The sequence below is a fragment of the Globicephala melas genome, chromosome 1 (assembly GCF_963455315.2).
Source record: "Globicephala melas chromosome 1, mGloMel1.2, whole genome shotgun sequence".
NCBI lineage: Eukaryota > Metazoa > Chordata > Mammalia > Artiodactyla > Delphinidae > Globicephala > Globicephala melas.
The window spans coordinates 80,671,688-80,698,744 of NC_083314.1; the positions used below are offsets into that span (position 1 = coordinate 80,671,688).

A 27,057-nucleotide genomic window follows, 5' to 3' on the forward strand; every position below is an offset into this window, starting at 1 on the left:
CCCTGCTGGGGCACTGGCTATTGTGGTATTCCTCTAAATCTTCTTGAGTTTTGTTCTGGGGTACAGTTAAGCGACTTGTAAACAGTTGGATCCCTTTGGATCTTGCTTTCATGATTTTGGGGGTCGGTCATTCTAGGGCTCATTATTCCCTCTACTGAAACAAGAGTTTCCTGAATGTCCTTCCCAATGACCCACGAATTATGAGTAGTCCAAGTCCAGTCTGGCTGGGGGAAGCGAGTACAATTGCCTGTCCTGTGTGAGCACCAGGCACTCTTCCATGATCTTTTTAATAGTTTCTTTCCTTGGCCTCAGGCCGTTTCTTCAGAAGCATACCCCAATCATTACTCTGCGGAGTGCTCCAGGGAGACACTTTCATAACCCTGGATTCTCTGTCTATCTCTCTTATCACTGTATCTTTGTCCTGTGAACTCTCGCTTCCTTGCTGTCCTACCAACACTCAGCTTCATCTCCACCATCCAAGGAGTTGGCCTCAGATGCCCCTCCTGGTGCCTACCCAGCCTGGAAACTCTCTGAAAGCAGTAAGCTGGGCCAGTGGCAGGCCTCACCTTGTTTGTGTCTCATCTCTCAGGGGTTGCTGTCCTTTGCTGCCTGGTTTACAGTGTCTGGAAAACTGGTATTTCATGTCTTTTATCTTTTTCATTTCTTGGGGATGGTAGTTTGGGCGGCGGTGAGATTTCAGGCAGGAGGTAAATCTGATTTCTATCACTCCGCCTTTGCCAGAAGCTGAAGGCATTCTTTATGTGTTCCTAGCTTGACTTCAATAGGAGGTGGGCCGATTTGTATCCCAATGTATTTTTCTAACACAGAGTAAGAGCCTTTTCTTCATACTCTTGCCATCACAACAAAGTTTCTGCATCGCTAACTGACACGTCACAAGCAGAGTGCTGCCCTCCTGACTCACGTAAACCAGAGGTACAGTAGAAGGACGATGTGGGCACTGCCCAGAGATACCCTATTGCATACGTTCAGCACCTAAACTACCAAGATGTTTAGAAGGTCTTCCAACAACTGTAATTGTTTCCGGTGGTGACCTACTTAATGGGGTCCAGAGTAGATTGGCGAGAATGACCCCAGATATCTTCCTGCCAAGCAGCTTATGGACTGGAGTGGGGAGAAGCCGCTGGTCCCAGACATTTCTTCCTCTTCCCTTATCTTCTGAATTGTATTTTTGCTTTCGTTGGATGCACACAATCTAATGACTGGCCTCCCTGCTATATCACCAGCGTGCATGAACATGACCGTGACTGTCTCTGTATGATTCCTGGACAGTGTTGGGCTATTTGTACAAAAGTTATCCTATTTGAGACAAACTGTTGGAACCACAGGATCTTGCTCCTGGTAATGCATCTTGTGCAGACCTGGCTTCTTAGTGTTTTTGCCTTCCCTTCCCTTCCCATGGTTATTCTGTTGAAGCTCATGAGCAAAAATCCGAGCTCTTCAGCTTTTACATGCTAAATCTGATAGGACATTTTCTCCCCACCCCCCTTGCTCTCACTCACTCTCTGTCTTGGTGTGCCTGTGTCTCTCTGTCTCTCTCTGTCCCTCATACTCTAGGCTGCCCCCAATCTTACCCACTGTCTTCTGCTGTTCAGCGTGTCAGGACCTTGCATTAGAATGCCTTCAATTGCCAAGCACTTAATTCGGTGCTTATGAGGTGCCAGGCCCCTTTCCAGGAGAGATGTTGAATTGTGAACAAACCCAAAGTCCCTGCGCCACTGCACCTGCACCTGAGGCATCCAAATGGGGCAGTCCAGTGGGAACACAGTCAGGCTCGTCCACCTGCCAGAGCCTAAGGGCAGGAGCAGTGAGTGAAACACGGGAAGCATAGGAAGGAATGGGAAAATGGATGACTTCATTTCTAGCAGGCAGGTGACCAAGAACCAGGAATTTAAAAAATAATAATAGTAAACAAACACCTCAGGAACACAGCAGGTCTCCAGTGACAGCTGCTTACTTCCTGGAGCACTTATGCCATGGGTTTTACTCTTCCTCAGGGGACATGATGGCTGCGTTCACCATCATCCCCTAAAGATGCCCACAACTCCTCCTAACCTGTGAAACTTTGACCACTCTGCAGTCTATAAAAATATGCGGCTGCATTATACTGAGTTGGACAGTGTTTTGTTTTTCCTGTCTTAATTAGATACTCTCCGAGCAAAGATTATACATTAATTAACTCAATTTAATATCAGCCAGAGAATTAAAGGGAACAATAGATCTTAAAATGGCAACTCGAACTGAATCCTAATAGAAAAATGCATGTTAGAATCATATATTGGGTGACGCCTAAAACGGTTTACTCCCAAATTGTAACTGACATAATTAAGTCGCTATGATTTTACAGAATTCTGCGACGTAATCTTTATTTAAAAGATATTCTAGGGCACATGTATTTTACTGGAACACATAGTCCTAAATTTTACGAACTTCAATCGCTATTGGAATTAAACTTTGCTTATTGGATCAGTAAAACCAGAAGAGGAAATTTAGGCCGTTCAGTGCCATAAGCATTTTGAAGAGAAAATATATCCAAGACGTGTACACACTAGAATACTGTGCCAGCAATGCTTTCCACATCATTAGAAAATCCGGAAGACAACATAAAGTAGTGTTTAGACAGAAGTTCTTAAACTCTTGTGATGCATACAAAATTGTCTACCCATGCAGACAATTCTGGGAAGCTCTTGAGAACTTTCCCCCTCCCTTTAACGCAGTTCCCACCTGCTCCCTTCATCCTCCCACCACACGGAAGATCCTTCACCTTTCTGCCCCCTGCAGGGCCCAGGGAGCCGGGCAACAGCCGAGGGGCAGCTGCACTTCCCTGAAGGGCCTTTCCCCAGGTAGGCGGTTCCAGCGCTCAGGCTGACCCAAGACCCCACTGCCCGCCAAGGCAACCGGGAGGAGACCAGAGGGCAGCCGGTCCGGAGGGATTCCTACTAGCACAGAACGTGCCTGGCCTGCACTTGGGGGACAGCCGAATCAAACACCGCCTGAAGCTTCTCTACAAGCCTGGAGAGAACGGATTCCAGGTTACTCCAAAGGCGTCGCAGTTCGTATATATGGAGAGAGAGTGAGAAAGCAAACGTGGGAAAATGTTAACTCTGCGCGGTTAGGTCCAGAATATATGTTTGTATTTCAAGTGTTCTGTATGTTTCAAATGTCTTAATGAGTTTTTGGAACTCAAATCGCAGGTTGTCTTTGGATGAAAACTCTGTGAAACCATCAGGTTTCTGAGATGAAGGAGGAAAAGAGAGTCGGATTCTTCTTCCACGAAAGGAGGTTTCCCTGAGCGGGAATCGAACCCGGCCGCGGCGGTGAAAGCGCCGAATCCTAGGCACTAGACCACCAGGGAGCCGCGCAGGAGACAGATTCTCAAATTTGGCCTCTCCACTTGAAAATTGTGACAGTAAAGGGTGAATTTCTGAGAAGGGCCAAGCAGAAAAGAAGGCGATTCCCAGCGCCCCTTAGGCTGAACGCGGTAGTGCGCGGCGCCCAAGTCGCTGCCCCGCTGCCCATCACCCTTCAGCTCTCCCGACCTGGGCGACTCTGGACTCTGAGGTCAGGCCACAAGGTAACTGGCTGGGTTTCATCCTAGTCTAACTTTAGCTCTACGTGCGGCCGACGCAAGGACATGCTCTCTTTCTGAACCTCAGTTTCCTTTTAAATTAGGGGCCCATTTGGGCTCTCAGCGGGTGATGAGCGGATCCGTCTACTTCGTGATCTGTGACCCTGCTCTGGGGGCTCCCCTGATAACTGCACGTTACCGGCTCCTTTGCCTCCCCGACCCGCTCAGTTCGTGGAGCGTGACATTCTTCATCTACGTGTCTTTGGGTCGAGCACCCGGGGCGGCGTCGTGTTCGTGCTCTTTTGGCCTGTCACGCAACGTGCTCCGCGCGTGTGCTGAGGTGTGGGAAAGCCAAGGGTGCTTCGCAGGAATGAACTCCTTGGTTTTCAGACATGATAGGTGTCAGCGTGTAGAGGAGATTTAGGCGCCTGCTTCGGAGGTGAGGGGATTTCCGGATGTAAAAATGAGCCGAAGTCAGCCTTGTCCTTTGCGCACTTGGGTCAGCCGGCTGTGGCCTCGACTCCGCAGTGACTCAGAGCGGAGAAAGGAGGGCTGGCTCCTAGCGCTGAGCAGGCTCTCAGGCAGCAACGGAACTCCTGGCCTGTACCTTGGGGATGGAAAATGCAGCTGCGCCCGCTGCCTCAGCCCCTGCCTTTCGGCCGTTTTGCTTTTTTGAAAGGGAAGGTAAACGTTTCAGGAAGGAAGAACATTTGTTTCCGCCTGGTTTCGAACCAGGGACCTTTCGCGTGTGAGGCGAACGTGATAACCGCTACACTACGGAAACGGTGCTGAGAGCTATTAGCTGCACCCATGAAAACCATAGGTCCTGCCACCAGTATCATGATCACCAACGTTTTAAAGCGAACAATAAACCGGGAAGCACCAGCGACCCCTCAAGCGAAAAGACTGAACTCCTGAGAGGCCCTCGCTTAACTTCGGGATCCCGCATCCAACACAGTGTCTCCAGTTCCACAACTAAGCACCTGAGGGCAGGAGTCGCCCCCGCTGACTCCCCAGCTCCTGGAATTTCCACTGGTTCTTTAAAATAGATTCTCTATCGTTGGTGAAAAAGACTGATCCTGTCATCTATTTTCTGAACAGTTAAAACATATCACTTTAGGTTCCTACCTGTTCACTTCAATATCTCAATCATCTGTTGAGTCAACTTCCACGTTTCCTGGCTTCTGTTCCTTTATACTCCTAGAATATTGTGACTGAAGGATGAACCTGTTGTGTGAAAAATGATAGAGTCATGATGTTATCTTTCTCTGAAGATTGTGCACCCTCTCCCCCAGCAGGCAGCAGAGGGGAAGATCACCTCAATCCAGTCCTTGACTGAGCTGATTTGCAGGGAAGTCTCAGCCCAGGGCTAGTTTTCTCACAGTGCCATGCTCTAGACGGCAAGGGCTCCCACCTGAGACCCTGAGGTGTTTCCTTGGGTCCTGCCCCTTGAGGAATTCTGAACTTCCATTTTTATCTCCTTCGTACCACGATACTGGTGGAAATTCCACTCTCTTTCAGCCACACTCAGCTTGCCCTCATAGCGTCATACATGCACATGGCTTAATTTGCAAATATCTTAAGGGGAAATCCTGAAGAAAGCATCCAACACACTCATCAAGCCACTCCAGGATATTGGCTCCTTAAGTCTGAATACGTGGACAGCCCACATTACTTTCTTTCTTCTTCTTCTTCTCATCTCCCTTCCCTTCGTCCTGCCCCATCTTCTCCTCCTCCCTTTCCCCTTTCCTCCCCTCCTCCACCCCTCCTTTCTTCCTGGCCCTCCTCCCACTCCTTTTTTTTTTTTTTTTACCAGATTTCTGACACTACTTAGAGTGTTGCTGTTGTCCCTGACCCTCAGCAGCTGCCCTGTCCCCAGCTTCCCTGTCACTTGTGCCTTGCCAAGAACTGGCAAATGCGCTAAGAGGAAAAGGTAGAGAATCAGTTTCATTCCAATAAGCTTCTTTCTCTCTCTCTTTCTCTCTCTCTCTCTCTCTCTCTCTCTCTCTCTCTCTCTCTCTCTCTCTCTCTCGCTATTCCTGGGGGTCCTAGGTGCATAGGTATTTCTCCAACGACCTCAAACAGAATTTCTTTAAGCCAGCCTGCATTTGGTTGTTTTCAGGGTCACTGCTGCTTTGCTACAAGCACTGCACCATAACCGAGAGAGGAAATCTTCTACAACTTCCAGATAAATTGTATTTCCCTCCTTTGATTTCTTACAAACAAAACAAACAAACAAACAAAAGCAACCAAAAAGACTGGGTCACTGGTACATACTTGGACTTTTCTTATAATACTTAACCAACTGTATATTGAAAATTCTTGCTGGAAGCATGTGCAAAATATTGTCTACCATGAGCTAAACAGTCATCATGCCTGTCCAAGGTCCAAGAAACTGATGAAGTTGGATCCAGTCCCCCATTGCAGTTAGATCACCACTTAGATCAACATCAAAACCAACCACTTTTCCAGATGCAGGTCACTAATATGGGGCAGAAGAGATCAGGTAAACCATTAAACACTAATTTATCTGGGGAATGTTGAAAGTCAGCAGTGATACAGGTAGAAGTGGAAATAATACCAGATTTCTCGGAGCTTCACTGTGTGACCAGCACTGTTCCTCGGGGCTTTACTGTGCAAGAACTTATTAAGTCCACATAACAACCCTAAAAGATAATGTAGTATATCACCACCCCCTTGTTGCAGAGGAGAACACTGAGGCACTGAAAAGCTGAGCTAACCTTTTCAGGGTCTCACCCCCGTGACAGTGAGAGCCAGCACTCAGACCCAGGCACTTTGCCTCCAGAGCCCTTCCCCTTGGCCATCATGCTCACGGGTAACTGAGAAAACTTCAGTGAGATTTGCATCCCCTCCTTCTTGTTCAACCTCCAAGATTTCAAAGAGAAAAAGAAGATTGAAAGGAAGGCCTACAAAACACTCAGAACCAATTAATGCAATGAAGAAGAAGAGAGAGACTAAACAGAACCATTTAGTCTTCCCAAAGAAACAGACTCTATGCCTCTGGAGAGGATGCAATCACATCTCCAACCAGATGACTTTACGGGCCTTGATTTTCCTGATCTGAACTAGGGAGTTCCCAGAGGGGCTCCCAGAAAAAGGTGACAGTGCCTTCTGTGTTCAAGTTTAGAGGGAACAGCTAAGCATTCCTGCCTCCTTGACTTCAGGCGAGAGGAAGCGCTCCTCGAGGGAAAAGAGGTAGGGAGCACATCCCATAGAAATCAGACAAAAGCATGCTTTCCTAAGTTCATTAATGAACAGATCACTTTCATATTTAGCCATATCCATGTACCTTTATCATTGATTACCTGACATTTTTCATGCTTTGATTCACATTTTTATTTGGAAAATTTATTTTTAAAATTAATTACCTCTCACTACCACAACTGAAATACCACTATGAATTGCCACAAGCAGGATGTAATTCTAAAATTAAATAAAAAGAAAACAGGTGTTATTATGGCTTATAGCAGAGTTAATAAGCAAAGCTCATGAGTTTGCACAAACATTCCTTGGAGGTCTGGGCAGGGGCGGCCTTTAGGGCAATCTAGAGCAGCACTGGGGCTGGAGTGACCGATGTGAGAAAACCCTGGTTGTGCCTGGTTTACCACTGCCCTATAGTAGCCCTTAGGGTATGGAATGCTTCTTCTTTTCCAGCCTGGGAACCATTAAGTTCCTCCTCTTAATCAGAGCTCAGAGACCACATAGAGATCAGTATAGACCCAGAAGCTACTGGTACTAGGGATGAACCAAATGGACTAGAATGAATATAATGTTGAGTGAGAAGTCAGGACCTTGAAATTTAAAAATCTTATGTGTACTGACTCGCTAGATGAATGACCTTGATCTGCATTATCTAATACAGTGGCCACTAGACACACGTGGCAACTGAGTGCTTGAAATGCCTGCCACTAGTGAGGAGATATTGAATATTTCTTTTTTTACTTCATAATATGTAATTAATTTAAATTTAAATACTCTCATGTGGCTATTGGCTACACTACAGGGCAGCACAGGTTAGAGAATAACCATTATACCATAATATCATCTGCTTTATTTCCCTGTAGCGATAAACAGATTTCATAAGATCTCACATCTAATAACAATTCTGAATGCCTTTTTCCCTCTGCTGAGATACAGCTGAATGTCAATTCAGCCGCGGGTACTCCAGGGTGGGGCCGGCTGTGCAGCTGACTTTGCTTCCTCATTAGATCCCGACACCTTCACCAAGGGAATAAGAGCCTCAGCCAGTCCTGCTCTCCCACAGAGGGGTCTCAGCTGCCTTGGCTAGTCACACAGCTCTACCCAGGTGGTAGAGCTTTCCTCCTTTCCTTCCACGTTTGATTATTATCGCTGCAGCACGGTGCAGGCGCCTATGCTGTATACTGCAGGGATTTCCTTGTTTTGGAAGGCAGCTGGGACGAGAGTAAGGCAGTCATGTCAGCAATTGCGGGACAGTGGTTGAATTTTTGTCCCATCCCCAGGACACTGCTTTTGATTCCCCAAAATGGAGATTTACTGAATTTTGCAAGGCTGATTTCTCTATTGCACAGACAAGACTGAAGAAATAGTATTATTCCTGAGCAGTCCATTGCAGAGATATTTTCCAATTTCTTTATCATTCTCCCGCTATTGGACATTTGGGTTGTTTCCAGTTTGGGCTCTTATGAATAAGCTTCTATGAACATTCTTATTATACGTGTCTTTGTGAGCACATTCCCCCCCCAGCCCCCTCGCCCCACTTCCATTTCTGTTGGTTGAATACTTAAAGAAGTAGTTGATGGAACCTAAGAGGCAGGGTGGAGATTTAATTTTATAAGAAACTGCCTAAAGTTTCCAAAGTGTTTGTACCACTTTATAGTTACATCAACATGTATGGGAGCTCTGATTGTTGACACATATTCTCTCCTGGACCAAACTGTAGGTCAGGCTCCTCCGAACTCTCTTCTCAACTAGGTCTTGATTCTCAGACTTCAGGGTTTGTGTTTGCATTGTCCAATTTTAGCAAGAATCCTGCTAAGTCATTTTAAACAGACCCCTGCCATGATAGTCTCCTCCTCCTCCACCCCGGTACCCCAGCTGATGCTTGATCACTTTGGCCGGCATTCAGCAAGAATCCCTTAGCTTGGTTTAGCCATAATCTCCCCTTACTCCTGATGTTTCCTCTTAGTAATGTTCCATTCACTAACCCTCACCGTGCTTCTTGGCTATAAATTCCCACTTTGCTTTGTTGTATTCAGTGTAGAGCCTGATCTCTCTCGCTGTCTTACCACAAAACCGCATTGCAGTCGTCCCCCTCCGACATATAACGCATATTTCAGTGAGTTCCACAAACAATGCGTTGAAAGTAAAATGGGCCCAATCTGGGGGTAACACCTAGCCGGCTGAGGTGCCCCTGAGTGTGTGACATTCTCGGCAGTATATGGTTGTTTTGTCTAGTTTCCCCACACCCAAAAATCCTCACTTTAAAATCTCTGGGCAATCGTTTTCTTTGCTAAAACTTTTAAAGTGGTCTTACGCTAAGTGCATTAAAAAGAAACCTGTTGCATCCTTGGAATCCATCAAAAGCCAACGGAGAGACGTTCAAGTGCTACAAGTTCAAGTGCTGCCCATCTGGGGAAGCGGAGGGGCTGCTTATTCGCTGGCCGCCTGGCCACGGTTGTCTGCGTTGGCGACAACTGCTCAGGGGAACTCGACTCACCTTCACCAGAGCCGGCACGACTCGGTCCCTGCGGACGCTGACCTCATCTTCAGGGTGCGTTTTGATGAGGAATTCGCATAGGATTTCCTCTTTTCCCTTAATCTGTTTCCACCTCTCCCTCTGTCTCTTCAAGACCGTTTTTGGGTCCTGAGTGGACAGGACTTAAAGGAGAGGCTGCCCTTCTACTACCTGTGTCTTCCTGTCCGGACGTTACTGCCCGCGAGGGAGAACGAGAGGAGCCGGAAGGGCAGCGGGTGCCCGAGAACCACAAAGTCGCCGTGTGCGCCCGCGCGCACCGCGCCCCTGCGTCTCGCGGGCCGCTGGCCAATGAACCCACGACGCCCGAAGCTTCTCCTCCGGCGCCACGCGAGGTGCGGGGCTCCCGACCCGGCGAGAGGGGCCCCGCGGAGGCGGCCCGGCCCTGCCCCCGGCCCTCGAGGACAGGCCCGGAAGAGGCCGATTTGGACCGGCGGAGCCAAGAAAAGTCTCAAGCGCGGACCGGCCCCACGCTCCCGAGGTTAAAGGTCTCAAACCCTGAACCCTTGGCTGACCGAGGGTCGCGAGTTGAATCGATCTCTACGCCTCTCTCAGGAGAGTCGAGGGCCAAAATCAGACCAAGAAAAATATGTGTGGATCAAAGTGCTCAATTAATCAAAGAAAAAATACGATTTTCTGACAAATTGGAAGTGTGGTGTGAAAGAAAGACCGGCGTAAAAGAGATGTGTGTTTGGCATGAGCATACGGATCACCAACTAAGGCGGGAAAGCTGCCATTGCCGCAGGTTTTAGGGGAAAGACCCGGAGTTTCGTTCAGAGCCCTGGGGCCTTCCTAGAAAGCCTTTCCACCCAGGCCGTCCCCGTTCCCACATCCGTCGTCCTTTATGATACTGGAGATGCTGGGTCTCACTCTGGGAGCCTCCCTTCCCCCGCCTCCTTTTTTGGAAGACAAAATTCCAAAGGTTTGCACCACTCGAATGTTTGCTTTTCAGCTATCAGCCAAGGTCCTGAAAGCATCTGGACCACAGTAATCAAAGGAGTAACTGACCAACAGCAGTCCTCTGATGTGCCTGAACTTCTGACTTCTGAATTCATTCAACTCAGTTCTCTGGCAGCTGGGATGGAGGCCCCTGAAGATCCCTCTAGGGAAACTCGCTAGAGGAACGTTATGGAACTTAGGCTTGGGGAATTCTTAGTAGTCAAGTCTCAGAGGTGTCATTGGAGCACCCTGACCTTTGTACAGGCACAGCTTTGGATTCCAGACCCCAGGTGGGAACTTGTAGCCTTGAGGAGGAACAGGATCCTAGTTGCAGTTCTGGTCCAGTTGGTTCTTTCCACACCACGCTCCCAAACCACAGGGGCTCTCAGTGTAGTTGGGAGCTGTGGTGTCCCCAAGTCCAGATATGGTGGTTGCAGAACGTGAACTATTGGGAGTGTTATGAGCTTGCACCCAACCTTGAATTTAGAACATCCGTAGTTCAATGGCAGTATCTGCGGTTTCATGTGCAGTACCCAGTGTTGACTCCTGGCCAAGGTATGTGTTTGCCATTCACTCTGCCACAGTTTATTTTCTGCCTCTGCAGAGCATGTGTGGGAATCTTCATTGTGCATGCAAGATTAGAAGAGTCACCCTTTTTACTACCTCTGCTGGACTGTTTATTGCACAGGTAAGTCTGTTCCATGCAGAGACCTAGCAGCCAGGAGCAATGATGCTGTCAACTGAAGAAACTGTGGAGAACCCAGCCGTGATTTTGGAATAAAAGATATTCAAGAGTTTGTCTAAACAGTAGCTTGGCAGCCTTGGGGGCCAGGTTGTGATCCTGGAGGGATTAGTGCTTGGCCTGAGGTGAAACAACCGCTGCTCCAGGTTGTCTATTCCATGGGAAGTCGGTTCTGGGGTGTTTCTGTAGTGTAGAACATTTGGAACTAATCTCCTTGGCATATTCACCTACACCTCTGGCTGATCTAGACAAAGCATCCTCAGGTCACTGTTTAACCCTGATTTGCAAGCTGGCCCTTGGGCTGGTCACCAGTAGCTTCTCAATGTGCTGTAGGGATGAAGGAAGTGAACCTCCAGGAAGGAGAGTAGCCCTGGGGTGGGACATATCCATCCAAAAGTGTCTGAGATGTTAGAGGCCATGGCCTCAGGGGTGCACAGAAGGGCAAGGCTTGAATGTACTAATCTATTTATTGCTGACAGGAAGCTAGAGGAGGGTACTGGGCTTTCCAGATGAGTGGTGTTCAGAGTCTAGATGTATCAGGAGCCTGTGGCTTCCAAGCACACCAGGAGCCTGTGCTCAGCACCCCGCCCTCAACAGTGTCATTGGCTCCAGAGAGCCATACACACGTGAGAGAAGAGAAGAGGCTGAACAAAGCCCTGGCAGTTGTGTCCCCGAATTTCGACAGATGCAGTAACCTGAAAGAAGACAAGGGTGGTCAGAGGCAGTGGGAATCCGTCTGAATCTGTACAGCACGCATTCTAAATGCATTTTTAAAGTTGTCAGTGAATGTATGTAGGTAGCAGTAATTATGAAGCTGTAGGACTGAGGAATTTGTTTCTTTGCCTGTGGCTCCCCCAACCTTCAAAGCCAGCAAAGCCTCACTGAATCCCTCACAAGCTTGGACTCTCTCCAACTCCCTAGTTCTGACCTCTTGACCCAGATTTAAAGGGTTCCTGTGATTAGATCAGTCCACCTGGATAATCTCCCCATTTTAAGGTCAACTGTATTACCTCTGCAAAGTGCCTTTTGCCATGTAATGTAATATAATTCTGCAAATAATAGCCATAAAGAAGCTGGAGTGGCTATACTAACACCAGACAAAATAGATAGGAGACTTTACAACAATAAAATGTCACCAGAGATAAAGAGGGATATTTTATAACAATAAAAGGGTTAATCCATCAGGATGATGTAATAGATTTAAACACAGTGCATCTAACAGCATCCCACAATACATGAAGAAGAAACTGACGGAATCAAAGGGAGAAACAGACAATTCAACAATAATTATTGGAGACTTCAATACCACACTTTCAGCAGTGGATAGAACAACCAGGCAGAAGAGCAGAAGGAGACAGAAGATTTAAATAATATGACCTAACAGACACCTATAGACACTCCACCCAACAAGAGCAGAATAGAATTTCTCTCAAGTGCACTGAGAACATTCTCCAGGAGACTAGACACTAAGACATAAAATAAGCTAAAATACATTTAAAGGGATGGAAGTCATATACAATTTCGACATCTCACACACCAACACTACAGGCTAGAAGCAGGGTGGCGAGCGGGTTGGGTAGTCTGTCCTCTTTCCTTCACTTTGTCATGAATGTTCAGTAGAACTTATGGAGGTGGTCGTGGTCCCACATGTGTAGGCCATCAGCCTGGAAAAGCTAGGCAGCTGACGAGAAGAGAGAGATATTTCAGGGGAGTTGCCCTAGTCTCAGGCTCACAAAACCAGGGACGCATTGATACCTAGGAAGTAAGCAGAGGTCAGGAGATCACTTTCTGTCCTGCCTGTCTGTGCCCCTCTTTAAAACCTCAGCTTCTATGTCACTAGATCCCACTGCTCAGGAGTGCTGTGGTCACCACCAACAACCATAGACCCATGATCTTGATGTTTACTGTGCTCTGGCTGAGAATACAACCACAGGTCAATAGCTTTGGGTCAACACAAACTATCAGTCAGAGTTCTGTGAACAACTGCTCTGGGCATAAGGAACAGCATTCATTTCCAAGTCACCCCAAATTAGGTGGCCACTGCGTGTTTCAAAGAAACATAAAAAAAGTATTTCAGTGACTTTGACAAGTTGGAAAGAAACCCTGTGGCGCTAGGATGACATTTACAAGTGACAAGCACGACATCTTATATACAGATTAAAACACAAAGCAACCTACAGGAGAAGAGGAGGGCGGGACTGGAGGCAGGGAGGTCAAACCTGATTTCAAGTTTAATGAGAAGCCTCCATGCTTCCCTAGTGAGTGAAAAGAAGCCACCATAACATTGGTCTCCAGCAAGAAGGTAAATAAGACACAAGCTGGCTGGTAATCCTTATATATTAATTATGCACACACGGAGCACAGCATTATACTCAGGATTTTTTCCCCACAATATTAAATTGGTGTGGAGAAAACTAGAGAATCAAAGAAGAGCACCAACACTATCTAAAAGTTTTCAATTTTTCTTTTTCTTTTTTTGAAATTTTAAAATTTGTGTAAGGGTTGACAGGTAGTATTCATTTATAATTTAAGTTTTTTTCGTATTTATTTTATCCCTTTTCCTTTTTTTTTTTTTTTTTTTTTTGGTACGCGGGCCTCTCACTGTTGTGGCCTCTCCCGCCATGGAGCACAGGCTCCGGACACGCAGGCCCAGCGGCCATGGCTCACAGGCCCAGCCGCTCCGCGGCATGTGGGATCTTCCAGGACCGGGGCACGAACCCGTGTCCCCTGCATCGGCAGGCGGACTCTCAACCACTGCGCCACCAGGGAAGCCCTCTTTTCCTTTTTAAAGTTTCTTTTTCTCTCCTTTTTCTTTGATTAAATTTTCCAGAACGTTGCCAATTTTACTGTATTTCATTATTTTTTTCTCAAAAGAACCAGATTTTAAAGTGTATTTCATTCTACTGCTTTTCTCTTTACTGACTCCTTTTTATTAGAGCTTTCAGATATAATTTACATATACCAAAAAGTCACCATTTTACAGTATGTAGTTAAGTGATTTTTAGTATATTCACAACATTTTGCAACCATTCGATTCAGCATTTAAAAATTTTTTGCTTTATTATTTTCTTTTCTCTGCTTTCTTTGAAGTTGCACATTTTTGTTCCTTTCCTTGATAGTTAGGCTAATACTTCATTTTTATTCCTTTAAAAATAATAATATAATTTTGACTGTGTATTTACCCCCTTAATATAACTAAAAGTTTTCAATTTTTCTGTAAGAAAAGTGTCTTCATGACAGTCCTTAAGACAATGAAAGAATTTGGGAAAATCTCGATTCCTTGGTGTTTTCTATGCTTGCAAGAATAAACAGTACAAAATAGTATTAAATTTTTGAAAGAGACAGACCTGTGGTTTCAGTACAAGATACTGAGAGTAGCTGCTGAGGGCGTGTCCCCATCAGTGGTGACCTTCAGAACAGACCCGGTGGCCTTGAGTCTCAGTGTGGCCTAGGCAACTAGAAGACAGGGGCTCCCAAGGTTCCATGACAGCGCCACCTTCCATTTCTGTTACTGTGACGCCGCTTGGTTACCTGCACACTGGGTCCTCCCTCGGGCACTCTTGTCAGAGCCTGACCTCTGAGCTTTGGCATCTTGTGCCTTATTTTTGTGGTTAAGGATTCTCGGTTGTGGAATGCTGACAAAGTCTGGCCTGAACTAAGTAATGAATTACATTTGCATTCTTTGCACCTGTTTAAATACATTTTTTCACTTAATGAAATCTTATTGAGGTATAATTTACATACTATAAAACTCACCCAATATAATTGTATGCTTCAGTGATTTTAGTAATTTACCAGGCAGTGCGGCCATCACCAGAATCCATCACTTGTTTTTAATTTATTATTTGTTTGGGTTTCTTCTCCCCAGGTTTTGGCTCTACTTCTTCCACCATAAGCTTCAGCATGGCAGTATCTCTCACCACTTTCTCTGGTCAGAGAAGTGAAATGAGCATCCTGGAAACCAACCAGTACCTGCGCTCCCAGCTGGAAAAAAGCAAACAGGACTTTCAAGACCTCACAGAGAAATTCCTCATGTCCCAAGCTACTGCCTACTCCCTGGCCAAACAGCTGCAGAAATACAGTAAGTCCTATGTGTTCACAGTCACCAAAGTGATAAATGATTGTCCATCTTCCCTCTAAGCACCTAAACACCCTCCAGACTTTCTTTTCTCTTCATCATCCAATCAAATCAAATAAATCTCATCCTTACTATACTCCTAGAATGGTGGAAGTGGGTAGTTTACCCTCATTTTGCAGAGAATGGAAACACTGAGGCACAAAGGAGTAAAGTTTGCAGTGGGAGTGTATGGAGGAATAGAGGCTGAGATCTCGGTTCAGGCGCTAAACTTTCTTTTCTCTGCCAGGAATACATGTCAGATCCTTGTTGGCTTAAACATGTCAGGATTTAATTCAAACTTTTATGAGCACCCATTTGCAAAGCACAGTTCTAGCTGCACTCAGGGAGAAAGAAGTGATAGGAGACCCCACCTACCTTAAAGGAGTTTAAAGCTCTCTGTTCCCAAGTGAACCATAGATATCTGGAGATGAGAACATCAATAACAGAGAGTGGAGGGGTGGAGTTGTAGTGACTGAGGAACAGGGGAGCGAGGGCACGAGAGGGACAGGGATATAAGGGGAGGATTCTTACTGACCCTGAAATTGAGTTTGCTTTCAAATTTCTACCATTATTTTTCAATAAACCAATGGGGGATAAAATTTGCTATCCAACTTACTAACATGGGCTGAAAAGTAGAAATTAAAGCCTACTTGTCAACGATGTGAAAAGACAAGCTTTGAGGTTTGGGAATGTTAGGTTTTTTAGTATCAGTTATTATAATCATAACGCAACTTTTTTTGAAACTGCAGAAGAAAGATATCATCCAACGTCTTCTTGTAAAGGTAACACAGTGCAGTGATTAAGAGCATGTACCCTGGCGCCAGACTTCCTGGATTTAAACCCAAGTTGTTTATCTTCTCTCTGCCTCAATTTCCACATCTGTAATGGTAATAGGACTAGTGTCTACCTCCTCAGGTAGTGGTGATGATTACAGGATGATAATTCTCTAAAATCTACTAGAACAAGGCCTCGGCAAACACTGTGTATTAGTTCTGCCTCCAGACTAACACACAGCACCGTTAGCTTTTGAGCATGTGTCTTTCAGACTTTTCCCCTTCATACACATTTTTACAGAGTTTGTCTCCAGATAAACTTTAAAATCTTTGAGGGACTTCCCTGGTGGCACAGTGGTTAAGAACAGGTTCGAGCGCTCGTCCAGGAAGATCCCACATGCTGCGGAGCAACTAAGCCCGTGTGTCACAACTACTGAGCCCGCCGGCCTAGAGCCCATGCTCCGCAATGAGAGAAGCCACCGCAATGAGAAGCCCGCGCAATGAAGCGTAGCCCCCGCTCACTACAACTAGAGAAACCCCGCACACAGTGACGAAGACCCAACACAGCCAAAAATAAATGAATAAATAAAAAATTTTTTAAATCTTTGAAATATTGGGGGATTACGGAAACTCTCAGTGTGGGACAACTGTCAGCCCTACAGTCCTTGGAGCCTTCCCCCAAACACGGGCAATTCCTACTCCATGCCCCAGGTTAATATTCTACTTAAGAGGCTGCAAGGCTTGGTAAAGCTTTGGAGTCAGAACTCAGGGTATGTGAATTCTGACTTTGCTTCATTCCAGTTGAATCATCTTGAGAAAGTTATTATACCTGCCTGTGAGCTTCTCTTTCCTCAGCTCTAACATGGGGAGGCTGAGGAATCAGATGTGGAAATCCCTGCGTAGAGCCTGCTACCGAGGTTACATCAGTCCCGGGGATGGACCCTGCCTCCTCCCTTGAAGGCAGTGACCCAGCAGCCTGTCCAGCTTTCCCCTGAGGCAGCGTCTCTGTTTCCCCAGAGTGTGAAGAGTACAAAGACCTCATTGAATCTGTGCTGGAGGAGGAAGTGCTGTTTGAGGAGGGGGAGCTGGCAGAGAAGATGAGACCGGCTGCAAGGCTTGGGTAAGGAGGAAGCTGCGTGGGAAAGTGTGTGAAGTGGGGAAGCCCAGGCTGATAGAATAAAGAGCAAATCTGTGCAAGGAGAAGGGCAGAAATGTACACGGCAGGCCCAGAACTAGACAAAGACAGCCTGCGGGGCTGTGGGGACTGGATGGTGGACTAGTTAGGCCTCTGGATTCTCCCTCAAATACTGTATGAATCAAATGGAGACACATGCCTGGGTTGGAATACTAGCAATGTGGCTTCTAGCTGTGTGACCTTGGGCAAATGTACTTAACTTTCCAGTGTCTGAGTTACCTCAGCTACCTCATCTGTAAAATGGGGCGGGGAGGTGGGGTGAGGAACCCTAAAGCTGAGCCTCTCGGGAGCCGCAGTTTCCTCCGCTGAGAGAGCACTGGTGGTTCCAGGTTCATTCTTTAGTTTACAAGGTTGGTGACTAGGATAGTAGTGGCAGGACCTGAGCTTTTCACGGACATAGGTTTGAACCCACACATAGGCGATTGTTTCCATAGTGTAGCGGTTATCACATTCGCCTCATACGCGGGTGGGAACATATTTCTTTTCCCTGGCATTTATATTCCCATTCAACAAACTAAAAAGGGGGGCAGAAGGTGTGTGGCAGCGGGCGGACCTGCATTTTCCTTCGCCCAAGATACTTGGGAGGAGTTTCGTTACTACCTGAAAGCCTAATCTGCACTAGGAACCAGCCCTCCTTTCTCTGCTTAGTCATATTGTAGACCAAGCCACAGCCAGTTAATCCAAGGAGGACGCAGGACAAGACGGACTTCGGGGTACCTTTACATTCGGAAATCCCCTCACCTCCTCCTCTGGCGCCTAAATCTCCGCTACACGCTGACACGTATTATGTCTCTGAAAACCAAGTAGTAGTACATCCCTGTGAAGCACACTTGGCTTTCCCTCACCCCAGCACATGTGAGGAACAATTTGATTTGCGTGACAGAACAAAAGAGAACGAATTCAAGTCTGCACCGGGGGCTCGAGCCAAAGACCCAAAGATGAAGAATGTCAGGCTCTGCGAACTGAGCTGGCCGAGGAGGAAACGGAGCCGGTAAACGTGCCATTATCAGGAGACCCTCCAGCGTCAGGTCAGAGATCAGCAAGTAGATGGACCCGCTCATCCCCCGCTGAGAACCAAGTCTGCCCCTGACTCATAAAGAATCTGAGGTTCAGAAAGAGAGCATGACCTCTCCCCAGACCTGGATTCCGGGTCTTCCCCTCACTACCTGCGGCGCCTGCCGTTCTCCCGCCTTAGATGACGCCAACTCCAGGTCCTAAGGCTCCGACCAAGAGTTGTCTCTCACGCAGCGTTTTCCTCAGACCCTACATGCAGTTAGTTAGGACCTCGTGTTTGCTTCTCAGTCCAGGTGGACTTTGGCCTTCACAGTCCCTCCTTTTCACGACTCTGGGCTTGGGCAAAGGACTCTCATGATAAAGGCGGGGAAATCAGCGTAATGCTCGGCTCCCTCACCCTGAACTTCGGATGGGGGGTGGTGGTGGGCGACACTTGTGTTTTTTCCTGGGCTGCGTCCCTCTTCCGGGTCCGTCCTCGAGGCCAGGGCCGGGGCCGGGTGCCCTCAGCGTGCTCCTCTCGCCGGCTCTGGAGCCCCGCGCCTTCCCTTGCGGCTGCAGGGAGGCTCCAGGGGCCACCTGATCGGGTTTGCGGGCCCCAGCAGCGCGGGTGTGTGTTTGTGGTCCCTCGGGGGCCCAATGTCCCTCCTCCCCTGTCGGGGAAAGGACGACCGCCCCCTCGTCCTGTCCACGTGGGACGGCAGCGCGCCGGACGCGACCGAAAGACCGAATCCGTTCCTCTGGCTGCGCGTGGGAGGTGAAAACTGGAACCTGGAGGGGAGGGAAAAGGGGGAAAACCTCATGAAATGTCCTGATCTAAAGCTATTTTCAAGTCCGCCTCTTTGGGGACTCAGCCCTCCAGCGCTGGCGAGGATGCTGCAGTCCGGTCGCACCCTCGACGGCACTTGGAGTCGACGCGCAACAAGGCAGAGCCCCGCGGCTTGGGGGTCAGTGCGCACGCTGCCCGCGCCTTCCTCGGGGTCGCAGCACTTGAACCTCACGTGTGAAGGAAACGCGGTGACCGCCACAACGAGAAAGAAGGAAAACAACGACTGGAGAAAATGACACGTGCTTCCCCACACTTGTAAAGCTTTACTTTGAAAGGAAACCAGACAGGGAGACACAGACACACAGACAGACAACGTTGCATTAAAGTCTTTCAGCAAAAAGAAAGTCGTCTGCCTGCTGGCCGTGTGCTGTGAGGTGAACACGAAACCCCCTCCAGACACCGGCTTTCTGGGAAAACCGCCTTTACCTCTTCGTCTTCCTAGGTTAAAATTCGCTCTCCATGACCTGTTGAACCGGAAAATTGCAAAAGGCAAATAAAAGACGTTTCAGACATTGTAAAAGGTAAAACAAAACTGTTGCTCAAGAAGAATGTCACGTACGCTGAGGGAGGAATGAACAGCCGTGAGATCGGCGTGGACCGCGCCTGCGTCCTCCGCGGCTTTCTGCTGGGCCTGGTCTTCAAACGAAGTCAATACAGGCCGGGAAGCGCAGCTCGGCCTGCGTTGACGTTCGATGTTTTTCCAACATTCAAATGACCTGAGACGTCAGCCTTTGCTACGGTTCCTGCTAAGCGTGAAAGTGTGATTAAAGTATTGGACTTCAGCTAGACGACTAGAATAAGCCACAGCGGCAGGAACCTGAGGAAGCCCGTTTGCCGGGAGACGCCGGAGAAGGGCTGCTACGAAAGGGCTTTCGAAGAAGGAGCAGAGGGGAGGGAGGGGAGGGCGGGTCCTATGGTTCCCGGGTGGATTCGAAGCATCGATCATTTCCGAGAGCCCAGAGCACTGACCGCCTGCGCCGTGAAAAGGGCCACCGAGGCGCGGGTCCGCAGCCTTGGAGTGGTGGTGTCCACGCTGCTGGGATGCGAGGTCGCCTGGGGCTCAGGCTCACCTAACCCCCGGCTCCTGGGGCTTCCGGGAGCTGGAGAGTCCGCGGGGGCGATCCCTGCACTCGGTGCATAGCTGTGTGTTGGATGCGGGATTGGGAAGTGAAGCTGTGGGGGCCCCAGGGACCTCGCTTCGGGGGAGGCGAAGATCCCTAAACGAGGGCCTCTCGGGAGCTTCAGTCTCCTTACCTGAGGGCTCGCCTGTGCTCTCAGGGTCTTTTGCTTTCGAAAATATTTGTGGCCAGTCGTGGCAAGAGATACAGTTCTTGAAAGTGTCCTTAAAAACCTGAGAAAGAGCTGTTTCCGTAGTGTAGTGGTTATCACGTTCGCCTAACACGCGAAAGGTCCCTGGTTCGAAACCAGGCGGAAACACGTCGATTCTTTTCTGAAACTAACATTCACGTTTAAACACCAAAAAACGGGGCGAGTGGGGTGGATTGAGGTAGCGCGTGCAGCTGTATTTTTATCCTTCCGAAATACAGGAGGAGTTCCCTTATTGCCTGAAAGCCTACTCAGCACTAGCAATCATCCCTCCTTTGTCTGCTCTGTGTCACTTTGAAGACAAGGCCACAGACAGACCAAGAAGGGCACAGGACAAAGCCAAGTTAAGGTTATCTTTACATTCGGAAATCCCCTCACCTTCTCATGTGGCGCCTAAATCTCCTCTACACGCTGACACGTATTTTGTCTCTGGAAACAAGAAGTTTATCCCTGTGAAGCTCACTTGCTTACTCCACCTCAGCACGCTTGCGGAACACGTTGATTTGCGTGACAGAACAAGAGAGACCGACCCAACTCCGCACTGGGTGCTCGACCCAAAGACACGTAGACGAATTTCAGGCTCCAGAATTGCAGCTGGTAGGGGCACGTAAAGGAGTCCTTACACGTGCCATTATCAGGAGAGCCCCTGTAGTGAGCTCAGAGATCAGGAAGTAGACGGAATCGCTCATCAGCCTCTGAGAGCCAAGTCAGCACCTGACACATAAGGAAACCGAGGTTCAGAAAGAGAGCATGACCTTGGCTCTGCCGCACACAGCGCTAAAGCTAGACCAGGATGGAACCCGGCCAGTTACCTTGCGGCCTGGCCTCAGAGCCCAAAGCGTCACCCAGGAGAGGTGAAAGGTTATGAGCAGCGGCGCAAGGGCTGGGAGCCTTTCACAGCCGCCTTCAGCCGCGGGCCACTGGGAATCACCTCCTTTCCTGCTCTAGGCGTCTCAGGAATTTAATTTTTACTTTCAAAGTTTCCACCTGAAGACACTAAGTTGGACGTTTTGCGTGGCTCCCTGGTGGTCTAATAGTTAGGATTCTGTGCTTTCACCACCATGACCTGGGTTCAATTCCCGCTCAGGGAAGTGTCCTTTTGCTGGCATCCTGATTTTGTAGTTATGTATTCATTCCACTGTGTCACTTCCCAAAGTGGGGCTCTGATAGAGCCTCTATACTTTAAGGATTCCAGTGGATAGCATCCAAGGTGCTTTTTACTGAACTTTCTTTCTGAAATGTAACTCCGAAGAAAAACCAAAAAGTTTAGCTTTACTGTATCATAGAGATAAATTAGTATGTACCCAGTATGCTAGGTACAAGAAAAAAAATTCAAGTTGATAGTAAGGATAAATCTCGAATACTTTTAACACTCTAGAGAATTCTAATAATTAACATATGATTGTACAGAAAATGTTATATTTCTAGAGATGACTCCTTGTATGCATCACAACAGTTTAATAATTTCAGTCTAAAAACTACTTTATGTTGTTTTACAAATATTACAATAATATGGAACATATGGGTAGCATAGTACTCTAGTTTCACAAGTCCTGGATTTATTTATTTTCTTTCCTGGATTTATTTTCTCTTCAAAATTCTAATAACATTGAACTGCCTAAATTTTTATACTGGTTTTACTTGTTTAACAAGAAATTTTTAATCCAATAAATATTTAAGTTTATGAAATTTAAAATCATGTTTTCCAGTAAATTAAATATACCATATAATATATTTTAAATGGAGATTTACTATTATAAGTCTAGAAGTCAGAGTAACTTAATTATTCCACTTACAATTTGGGGTATCATTTACTGTATGATTGCAACATGCATTTCTCTATTATGTGTCAGCTCAACTTTTGATTTTAAGGTCTATTTTTATCTTTAAGTTCTTTGATATTAAATTAATTGATTTGTGGTCTTTGCCTGTATAATTGAGATAGAAATGAGAAACACTGTTCTACTATGACGCTGCCTCGTATTTTTATAGATTAGAGAATGGCCATATGTGAACAGGTTGAGAGGAGGCTCAGGTAACGTTTATGGGAGGTTGGTGACTGTGGCCATCAATGTAATTGCAAGAATTGTAGAACACATGGAATATCTGCTCCAGGAAGTAGGGAGCTGTCACTGAAAGCCTCCTGTTTTCCTAAAGTGCTTGTTTATTTAATAAAACAATGTTTCTGGTTCTAGGTTACCTACCTCTAGGCCTGAAGTCATCCATCTTACTGTTCTTCATTATGCTTCTCTTGTCTCTATCACTTCTAGAGCCCCTAGGCCAAGGTGGGCAGATAAGCCTGGGAAAAACTGCCAGGAACCAATTATGTTCCCGCTGCACTGCCTTTTTCGATGCTTCCAGATGTGGGCTCCACAGAGCAGAGACCTTGAGTTGGCTCATGATGCAGCATCTCTCTCCCCCTCCCCCTAGCAAGGCCTGGCATCTAGTAAGTGCCTAATAAGTGCTCACTGATTGAAGGCAATCTAGTGCAATGTCCTGAAAAGGAGAAGAAAGTAGGTATGTTGGTGGAGGCCTAGAGTATGAGGGACAGAGAAAGACAGACAAAGACACACACTAAGAGAGTAGAGAGAATGTCCAAGAACTAGATTTAGTGTGTAAAAGCCTCATGAGATTCAACAGAAGAACCCAGGGAATGTCGACCAGTAACTCTTGGCATCCAGGTCTGCACAAGATGGACTGTCAGGTGCAGAATCCTGTTTGTCACGGTGATTTGTCTCAAATTGGATAATTTTTGCAGAAACAGCCAAACACTGTCAAGGAATCATATAGAGATAGTCATTAGCATGCTAACACAGCCTTGAATAAGAGGGTGACCAATCATTAGATGTGTGCATCCAAGATGGCAAAAATATATTCATGAAGAAAAGGGAAGAATAAATGTCTGAGACCAGTGTTTTTTCCCCCTCCTATCCATAAACTGTTTAGTATGAAGCAATTGGAAGTCATTCTGGTCAGTCTTCTCTGCACCTGAATAAGTAGGTCACCACCAAAAATAATTACAATTATTGGAAGACTTTCTAAACATCTTGCAAGTTTAGCTGCTGAACATGTGCAATAAGGTATCTCTGAGTAATGTCCACACTGGACTTTTGTTGTACCTCGGGCTTAGTTGAATCAGGAGGGCGCCACTCCCCTTGTCAGAGTATCATATAGATGTATACAAAGTTTGTTGTGATGGCAAGAATATGAAGAAAAAAGCTCTTTCATGGAGCTGGAAAAATAGGAATACAAATTGGCACACCTGCTACTGAAATCAAAGTAGGAACACATAAGGAGATGCCTTCAGCCTCTGACAAAGGTGGAATGACAAAAACCAGGTTTACCCTCCTGCCTGAAATTTCACCCTCCCCTTCTTGCCTGCCCCCAAAGGGGAAAAAGAGGCAAATACATAATGTCAGTTTTCTAGACACAGAAAATCAACAGAGGACAGCAACAGAGGACAGCAATCTCTGAGAGATGAGAAACAAGCTGGGTCCTGCCATTGGCCCACATTAATGCTTTCAGAGAGTTTCCAGGTTGGGCATGAGGAGGGCTATCTGAGACCAACTCCTTAGATTGTGGAGATGAAGCTGAGTGTTGGTGGAGGGCAAAGCATCTAGAGTTCACAGAACAAAGGTCCAGTGATGAGAGAGAGAGAGAGAGAATCCAAGAATATGAAAGTCTCCCTCAAGTACTAAGCAGAGTTCTGACAAGAGCATGCTTGTGAAGAAATGCCTGAGACCAAGAAAAGAAATTTTTGAAAAGATCATGGAACAGTGCTGGTGTTCACACAGGACAGGCAATTGTACTCACCACCACCAGCCAGACTAGACTACTCATACAATTCATGAGCCTTTGGGAAGAACACTCAGCCCTAGACTAATCAGCCCTAGACTGACCTACCTAAAAAATCATAAAGCAAGATTCAAAGAGATCAAACCATTTACAAGTCACCTAACTGTACTCCAAAACAAAACTCAAGATAATTCATAGGAATACCAAAGTAGTTAGTATCCAGAAGGGAAATTTTGACAATGTCCAGCATCCAAGCAAAAAAATGCAGGGCATGCAAAGAGCCAGGAAAATACGATGCGAAAGGAAGAATGTAATCAATCAAAATTGCACCAGAACTGAAATGATGTAAAAATCAGCAGAGAGGAGTTCAAACAGTTATCATGACTATGTTACATATGTCCAAAGAGTTCATTAGAAGTGTGGAACATACAAAAATGGCAAAAAGCAAACTTTAGAGATGAAAACTATAACATGTGTGAATCAACAACAGATTAGACATTGCAGGAAAAAAGATTAGGGAACACAAAGCCTTGAACAACTGAAAATATCCAAAATGAAACTCCAGTTAAAATTTTTTTTTTTTTTTTTTTTTTTTACTGAACATAGCATAATTGAATCGTAGAGCAACTTTAAAAGGCCTAATATAGGAGTGTTTGGAGTCTCTGAAAATACCAGGAGAAATTTTTTGAAGAAACAATTTTGAAGAAACATGACAGAAAATATTCCAATCATAATGAAAATTATAAACCTGCCAGTCCAGGGTGCCAAATGAACCCTGAGCACAAGGAACATAAAGAAAACCATACCTAGTCACATTATAATTAAACTGCTCAAATCCATTGAAAAAGAAAATGAAATTCCCCAGTGCAGCCAGAGAGAAAAGACACAGTACATACAGAAAACAAAAAGATTATGTCACATTTCTCATCAAAAGCAGTGGAACTGAGAAGACAGTGAAGCAACATTTTTAAAGGACTGAAGGAAAAATAAAGTCAAGGTGGAATTCTGTGCCTCCCCCCCCAAAGAAAACTCTTTGAAAAATGAAGGTGAATGACAACATTTACAGACATACAAATGCTGAAAGACTTCATCACCAGCAAATCCATAATGCAAGAAATGTTAAAGGAGTCCTCCAAGAAGAGAGTTCACATCAGATGGAATTCTGGATGTACACAGAGGAATGAAGTCCTACTCTATAGTACAGGGACCTATATTCAATATTCTGAGATAAACCATAATGGAAAAGAATATGAAAAAGCATATATATATATATATTTGTATATATACATATATATGTATATATATATAAACTGAATCACTTTACTGTACAGCAGAAATTAACACAACATTGTAAATCAACCACACTTCAATAAAAAAAAGTAAATAAAAAAAGCAAAGGAATGAAAGGACAAGAGACATAGTATCTGCATGGGAAAATATATGATTTTTTATTATCAGTTAAATCTCTTTAAAAACATGGGAGAGTTTAAGGAAAAGTAATAACCTTGGATTTGTGGTTCATAACATATGCTAAGTAAAATGCATGACAACAAAAGCTTGAAGGCAGGCTGTGGTAAGTTACAGATATCTGCTCTAAAGCCTAAAGCAATCAATGAAATAACAAGAGAAAGAGTTATAACTAGTAAGCCAACAAAGGCGAGAAAATGGAATATATGCAAAACCATGTATAAGCTATGATAGAATAATTGCTCTTCCAAGATTCTACCCTATAGCCATGTGTACAAGAATGATGACTATAGCATTACTTGTAATAGGAAAAGCATAGTACCAAATTAATTGCAGAAGTATATGGAAAGGGTTAAATAAAGACTAGTACAAACAGTGTAAGAAACTTCATTGGTAAAAGGAGTTTACAGGGTAAAGATGATGAGTCTACTCTTTCGTGAATTCCGGGATTCCCAGTGCTTTCCTCCAGAGATCCTCTCTGAGGCTCAGTGATTATCTGGACTTAGGTCCTCCTGTGTCAGGGGGCAGGAGCCTAGTAGTGGAGCATGGGAGAGGATGCGCAGACTAGAAACCTTGATACATCCTTTACATTCTAAAAGGGTGAGACGCGTCCCTGGGTGGGCTTGAACCACCAACCTTTCGGTTAACAGCCGAACGCGCTAACCGATTGCGCCACAGAGACACGAGGAGTCCCTTCTCTTCAGGCCCACAGAGAGCAAGCATGCCTACCAAGCTAGGCGGAGCCTCTCGCCTTTCCCAGGACAGCGGCGCCGGCTCCAAGCCTCGGACAACAGGAGAGGTGGAGTCCACGCAGCGTGTTTGTCCCATGGGGAAGCCGTGCGTTGGGCGATTCCAAAGGCAGAAGGGCAGCCGAGCGTCCCCACTGCGCATTGCTCCACACCCGCAGATGCCAGCGCCCCGGAGACGGCCGGGGCCTGAGCCGAGTGGGGCCCAAGGGAAGCTGAACGCCCGGTGGGCTCTGTAACGGCTCCCGGCTTGCTCCGCCTTCACCCGACCATCTGCCCCGCAGGTTTAGTAGGTGTGCTCGGTATGGCAGCAGCGGGAAAGAGATCAGGTCCAAAGAGAAAAGGTGAAAAGCAGCGAAAGCAAGCAGAGGCATGGATGAGACAGCGAGACCTCCCAGGAAGCCTGTGAGGAGGTTCGGGCCAGATTCTGAGATGAGAGTTGTTTTTATTAAGTAGCAGAATGGGGAGGGAGAATCGGAGAAGAGCATGAAAGAGAGAAAAGCACGAACATCTGTAGGTGTCCAAGAATAAAACAGCAAAAGCAGTGTGAATATATTTATGTCAAGAAAGTCACCTGCAGGCCTGTGGTGCATTGTGATTGTCTAGTGGATAACACTGCATAGTGGCTGCAGCAACCTCAGTTCAAATCCAAGCTATAGCAAGGTAGTGTCTATGACCTGTCTTTCCATTTGCTTTTTTTTTTAAATTGACTATAGTCGATTTACACTGTTGTGTTCATTTCAGGTGTACAGCAAAATGATTCAGTTATACATACA

The 27,057-nt window shown here is 46.3% G+C and overlaps 3 non-coding genes across 3 annotated transcripts; 1 reads left to right on the top strand and 2 right to left on the bottom strand.

The window, feature by feature from the left end:
• Positions 1-4,297: 4,297 nt before the first annotated feature.
• Positions 4,298-4,370, bottom strand: TRNAV-CAC (transfer RNA valine (anticodon CAC)). The gene has a single exon. It is a non-coding gene; the product is annotated as a tRNA-Val (tRNA).
• A 15,941-nt stretch (positions 4,371-20,311) lies between these two features.
• On the top strand, positions 20,312-20,384 carry TRNAV-AAC (transfer RNA valine (anticodon AAC)). Its single transcript has one exon. It is a non-coding gene; the product is annotated as a tRNA-Val (tRNA).
• Positions 20,385-26,143: 5,759 nt separating this feature from the next.
• TRNAN-GUU (transfer RNA asparagine (anticodon GUU)) lies at positions 26,144-26,217 on the bottom strand. Its single transcript has one exon. It is a non-coding gene; the product is annotated as a tRNA-Asn (tRNA).
• Between the last annotated feature and the right edge of the window lie 840 nt (positions 26,218-27,057).